The sequence below is a fragment of the Terrapene carolina genome, unplaced genomic scaffold (genome assembly GCF_002925995.2).
Source record: "Terrapene carolina triunguis isolate 2854851 unplaced genomic scaffold, T_m_triunguis-2.0 Scaffold90, whole genome shotgun sequence".
Classification (NCBI taxonomy): domain Eukaryota; kingdom Metazoa; phylum Chordata; order Testudines; family Emydidae; genus Terrapene; species Terrapene triunguis.
Window position 1 is genome coordinate 3,097,225 of NW_020664441.1, and position 6,826 is coordinate 3,104,050.

The window sequence follows — 6,826 nt, forward strand, 5'->3', positions numbered from 1 at the left end:
GCCGCGATTGCCAGGGCAAATTAATCATTAATCATTAAACACGCTTGCTTTTAAACCATGTGTAATATTTACAAAGGTACACTCACCAGAGGTCCCCTGTGTGCCCCCAGGGTCTTGGGTGAGTTCGGGGGTTACTGGTTCCAGGTCCAGGGTGATAAACGTATCCTGGCTGTTGGGGAAACCGGTTTCTCCGCTTCCTTGCTGCTGTGAGCTATTTACATTATCTTCATCCTCATCTTCCTCGTACCCCGAACCCGCTTCCCTGTGTGTTTCTCCAGTGAGGGACTCATAGCACACGGTTGGGGTAGTGGTGGCTGCACCCCCTAGAATGGCATGCAGCTCCGCGTAGAAGCGGCATGTTTGCGGCTCAGCCCCGGACCTTCCGTTTGCTTCTCTGGCTTTGTGGTAGGCTTGCCTTAGCTCCTTAATTTTCACGCGGCACTGCTGTGTGTCCCTGTTATGGCCTCTGTCCTTCATGGCCTTGGAGACCTTTTCTAATATTTTGCCATTTCGTTTACTGCTTCGGAGTTCAGCCAGCACTGATTCATCTCCCCATATGGCTAGCAGATCCCGTACCTCCCGTCCTGTCTATGCTGGAGCTCTTTTGCGATCCTGGGACTCCATCACGGTTACCTGTGCTGATGAGCTCTGCGTGGTCACCTTTGCTCTCCACGCTCAGCAAACAGGAAATGAAATTCAAACATTCGCGGGGCTTTTCCTGTCTACCTGGCCAGTGCATCTGAGTTGAGAGTGCTGTCCAGAGCGGTCACAATGAAGCACTGTGGGATAGCTCCCGGAGGCCAATAACGTCGAATTTCGTCCACACTAACCCAATTCCGACCCCCTAAGGCCGATTTTATCGCTAATCCCCTCGTCGGAGGTGGAGTAAAGAAACCGGTTTAAAGGGCCCTTTAAGTCGAAAGAAAGGGCTTCGTCGTGTGAACGTGTCCAGGCTTAATTCGATTTAACGCGGCTAAAGTCGACCTAAACTCGTAGTGTAGACCAGGCCTCAGTTTGTTTTGAAATGAAGCAACACTGCTTTGGAGATCCACTACATTGTGATTTCACCCCTGTAGCTTTACACTGAAATCATTTAAGTGGCCTGTCAAATCAACAAGGAAGGCCAGGATGCATGCTTGCGGCATCCTTCAAAAATGCATGTTGCTCTTCTGCCTTTTTCTCTGGAATTTTATGTAGATATTCTTCCTCATGAACTCTGATTTCCCACAGCCTTCTTAGTACTTGCCCTCTGCTCAGCCAGCAGATGTCATTATGAACCAACAAGTCATTGTAATCAGCAGATATTTGTGAAAGAAAGCTTTTGAACTGTCTGTGTGGCAGTACTGACTTGGACTGAAGAATGATGACAAGTTTGATCACCATTGATATTACATTAGCAAACTCAGTGCTAAGCTTTGCACTAGGTGCAGTTTGGTGGATTACACACAGTGATAGGAAATCAAATTGGGGTTCAGATCTTGCAGACATTTCACAAGGTCTCGGGGAGTACCAATCATGGCAGGAGTACCATCTGTTGTAATTGACAGTCTGAGTCACGTCTAAACTTTTATTAGACACAAAAAGTTTGAACAGACTTAAACAAATCCTCACCAGTTGTATGATTAATATGTGGTATAAGGGACAACAAAGTCTCAACAAATTTCTCTCCATCAAAAAAACGGACATACAGTGCTAGCTGAGCTGTGTCCCTGACATCACAGGATTCAACCACTGCCACAGAAAATTTTTCCATTTTCAGTTTCTCACACAACTGCTTGAAAACGTCTTGTGCCTGTGACAGGGTGCGACTCACCACACTAGCGCCTCCTGCTGGCTGTCCCGGGGATTAGCTCTGCTAGCCAGTGTGCCGCCTTCTTGTGATGTCTCGTTGCTGTCACTTCTGCTCCTGGACCTGTGTCACTCCAAGGACCATGGCATCCTCTTCAGGACACAACCTTCCGACTGCCACACTCTATGCTTTTCCTCCCACCCCTCCAGGGGAATGTACCACAGTCCGACAGTCCAGCCACTTCCTCAGTGGTGAGTGGAGGTGCGGGGGGTCCCAGGCCCGCTCACTACTCCAGGTCCCAGCCCAGGGAGCCCATATATGGCAGCCACATGCTGCGTCCCCTCCAACCTTTCAGTCTATTTTCTTGGGCCACTTCCCTGCAGCCTCAGCACCTTCTTCACCCTTATCTCAGGGCCTTTGCATGCCAGTTTCAGTAGTCAGCCAAGAGCTTGCTCTCACTTCTCTGAGCCTGCCCAGCATTGCTCTGTCCAAGGTACTATCTTTCTTCCTTCTGCAAGGCAGACAGTTCTCCCTCCTCGAGCTCCAGAGAGCAACTGAATCTGCTCTGCCCTGCAGCTCTTCTTATATGGGCCTGCCCGGCACTGATTGGCCCTCTCCTATTGGCTGCTTTTTGCGCAGCCTCCCCAGGGCTCCAGTTACCCCTTACCAGCCAGTGTGGAGTGGATGCCTCATCACACTGCCTAATAGCTGTGTGTCTGAGAGCAGCAGTTGTCAAAGGCACCAACATCTTTCTTCTCTGCAAAAAGGATTTCAGCTGTAGTAACCATACACTGCTTAATAATGTCCATGTAACGAGGGGATGTGGCCTCCCTCTGAGACTGACAGTGAGGAACCTCCGCCCAACCCCTGGTGGGCAAAGCCAGGACACCCACCCCACCAGAAGCAGAGACAGGAAGTATAAAAGGTGGGCCTTGCAGCTCAGTTGAGCTGGAGCTGCCGAAGGAGAGAAATGCCTCCCGCCCATTGCTTGGGCTTGAGTCTGAAGAGGACCCCTGCTGTGGCGAGAACTGATCAGAGCTGCCAGAGCCACCAGCCAACCAGGGCACCAAGGAGCTGGTGGGACTCCTGCTAGCCAATGTATGCTGGGGAGACGGAGGATGACCTCAAGCCAAAGGAGGAGTGTAGGAAGTAGCCCAGGGACACCAAACTGTAGTCCGGTTGTGTTGTTGCCTGAACCCCAGTCAGCGTGTTTTGGTCGGATCCCCATTGACCCAGTGGTGGAACATTCCACCACTGTTAGGACCCTGGGCTGGGACCCAATGGAGTAGGTGGGCCTGTATCCCCCTACACCCTGCTGCCAACCCCACCCCTGGGGTGACAGCCTCCCCACCTTAGGCCAAGAGGACTGCGTTTGTCTGCCCTATGCCAGAGCCAGGATGTCAGACTATCTGTTTGGTGCTCTGCCTTGTCTGAGGGTCTGAGCCCCTAGACCAGGAGTGGGCAAACTTTTTGGCCCAAGGGCCACATCTGGGTGGGGAAATTGTATGCAGGGCCATGAATGTAGGGCTGGGGCAGGGGGGTTGGGGGGGGGAGGGAGTGCAGGGTGTGGGAGGGGGTGCGGTGTGCGGGAAAGGTCTCAGGGCAAGGGGATTGGGGTCCAGGAGGGATGCGGGGTGCAGGAGGGGGCTCAGGGTAGGGGGCTGGGATGCAGGAAGGGTGTGGGGTGTGGCAGAGGGCTCAGGGCAGGGGGCTGGGGTGCAGGATGCAAGAGGCGTTTGGGGTGCAGTCTCCAACCCGGCACCGCTTACCTCGAGTGGCTCCAGGGTGGCAGAGGCGCGCAGTGGGGCTAAGGCAGGCTCCCTGCCTACCCTGGCCCCGTGCTGCTCCCTGAAGTGGCCAGCATGTCCGGCAATGGCTCCTGGGGGTGGAGTGGGGCAGGCGTCTCTGCCGCGTGCTGCCCTCACCTGTGGGTTCCATCCCTGAAGCTCCCATTGGCCGCAGTTCCCCATTCCCGGCCAATGGGAACTGCGGGGGGTGGTGCCTGCAGGCGAGGGCAGCGGACAGAGCCCTCTGCCCCGCCTCTCCCCCAGGGGCCACAGGGACGTGGTGCTGGCCGCTTCCGGGAGCAGCGCGGGGCCAGGGCAGGGAGGGAGCCTGCCTTAACCACGCTGCGCCACGAGGCTGGCAATCCCATGGGCCGGATCGAAAGCCCTGATGGGCCGGATCCGGCCCACAGGCAGTAGTTTGCCCTCCCCTGCCCTAGACTGTATGGTACTCCGCTCTGCCTGAGGTCCTGAGCTCCTGTTCATTGCTCCACCCTGCTTGAGGGCCCGAGCTTGCTAGATTGTTTGTTGCTCTGTCCTGCCGGGGACCAGCGACCTGGACTCAGGGGTGAAAGTGAGCCGGTATGGGCCGGAACAGCGTACCGGTAAGAAGCTGGTACCGGCCCGTACGCAGCCCACATTAAAGCAGGGCCACCGACGGGGGAGGCAAAAGGGGCAAGGACATTAAAGCCATGGCAGCGCTTTAATGTGGGCTGCATATGGGCCAGTACCAGTTTCTCACTGGTACGCTGTACTGGCCCATACTGGCTCACTTTCACCCCTGAGTCCAGGGATGCCCTTCCACTCAGCATCCATGCAATGAGTGTTCACAGGGACTGGGGAATGCCCCTGCATTCACAGGGACCGGGGAATGCCCCTGCACTGTGGCCAGCTCCCCGCCCCCCCTCCGCCCTGAGGTGCCTCCCCCCGCGGCAGCTCCCCCGCCCCGCCCTGAGGCCCCCCCCACGGCAGCTCCCCACCCCAGCTCCGCTACCTCCTCAAGCACGCTGCCTCCACTCTAATTGTCCTCCCCTCCCAGGCTTGCGGCGCCAAACAGCTGATTGGTGCCCCAAGCCTGGGAGGCGGGAGAAGTGGAACAGCGACGATGTGCTCGGGGAGGGGGGTAGCAGAGGTGAGCTGGGGTGGGGAGCCCTGCGGCAGCTCCTCCCCCGCCCTGAGGCACCCCTGCGGCAGCTCCCCACCCCCCCGGCCCGGGGAGCCGTGCGACAGCTCCCCACCCACCTCACCTCTGCTCCGCTTCCTCCCCAAGCAAGCCGCTCCGCTCTAATTCTCCTCCCCTCCCAGGCTTGTGGTGCCAAACAGCTGATTGGTGCTGCAAGCCTGGGAGGCTGGAGAAGTGGAGCGGCGACCGCGTGCTCGGGGAGGGGGCGTAGGAACGCTGTAAAAAAAAAATTGGGGGCACCGCTTTTTGGCGCCCCCAAATCTTGGCACCCTAGGCAACCGCCTTGTTTGCCTAAATGGTAGCACCGGCCCTGACTGTGGCACGGTTACAAAGCCAGCAGCAGATCTCCATACTCCTCCAGTGGCTGCAGGGCGGCTGCAGGAGCAGCCCATGAGAAATTTGATATCTTCCTGCTAGCATGTAAGACTCAGGAAAGGAAACTGGCTGTGAACGCAAAAGTGAAACTGACAGAGCACAGAGTATCTATTTTGTCTTTACTAACTTTCTACCACAGTCTCCTGGAGCACTGCTAGGAATTCTGCAAGCCAAAGAACATCAGACAGCAGCGAGTCTTTGAGGCGCCTAGCCCAATGGGACTCTAATCTCGGCTCAAGCCTGTAGGACAGGGGTCGGCAACCCTTCAGAAGTGGTGTGCCGAGTCTTCATTTATTCACTCTAATTTAAGGTTTCGCGTGCCAGTAATACATTTTAACGTTTTTAGAAGGCCTCTTTCTACAAGTCTATAATATATAACTAAACTATTGTTGTATGTAAAGTAAATAAGGTTTTTAAAATGTTTAAGAAGCTTCATTTAAAATTAAATTAAAATGCAGAGCCCCCTGGACCGGTGGCCAGGACCCGGGCAGTGTGAGCGCCACTGAAAATCAGCTCGCGTGCCGCCTTCAGCACGAATGCCATAGGTTGCCTACCCCTGCTGTAGGCCCTACTGTAATGCAAATGCAACCCAGCCTCATCCATTCTGCCTAGTGCTCTGTCCCTGCTAGTGGTGGTTGGGTCACAGTTAGAGGTTGATGAGCATGCTCCATCCTTGGCTAACAGAGTTGGCCCTTTTAGCTCAGACAGGGGCATCTCATGCTTTAAAATCCAGAGGTCCGAAGGTCAATCCCTGCTGCTGACAACACACCCCAAGCGATGCAGCATTCCACAGACAATGAACCATAATTATAATGACAACATCCACTTCAAAGGTGTTGCACTTATATTGCTGTTTCCCTAGCTATCCAAGTTCCCTTCCTAAAATAGAGTGTCCTAGTGGTTGTTAGACTAGGGCACTGGCGCTTAGGAGCCTCTATTTTCAGCTCTGCCTCTGGAAATCCTTAACATTAGTGCCTCAGTTTCCCCAAATGAAACATGGAGATAATAATAATGATGCACCCACTAATTAATTAGTTAAATTTTGTAAAACACTTTGAACATCTTAGCATATAAGAAATTGATTAATATTATTGTCCTCCCAATTATGCCCTCGGTGTGGTTGGAGGGTGTATATAAAAGAGTAAAGCAGGAAGGGAGTGAATGCTAAAAACACATGAATTATGAATACCTTGTTATTGTGGTTGCTATTTGTATAGCACTGATAGCGTGCACAGCACTTTATAGACAGGTATAGCGAGCAGGTCCTTCTCCTCAAAAGCTGACAATCTAACCAGTCAGCTTACAAACAGAGAGAAGAGGACACAACAAAAGCCATGTACGTGGCTGGGATGGCCTAGCGCGTGCCTCCAGGGCACCATGACTTAAGAGGGATGGGGGCTGGTGGAGATTTGCTAAAATCCAAGGCCAGAATCTGCCTCTTACAAGGTGCAGTATCACCAAACCCAGGTGTTCAAAAATCACGAGTCAGGTGCCCAAAAATTCATGAGCTGGCACTAAGAAATTCAGAAATCTCAACAAAGACACCAGAAATGAAACGTATGTTATTCCTGGCCACAGAGGAGAGACAGGACTTGGCTGTAATCAGTGCTTGAAGTGGTAGGCAAAACAATTAAAAAAAAGAGGAGGTCTCATCACCAGCAATTAATTCTGCTCCCCAACCCCCAAACCAATACT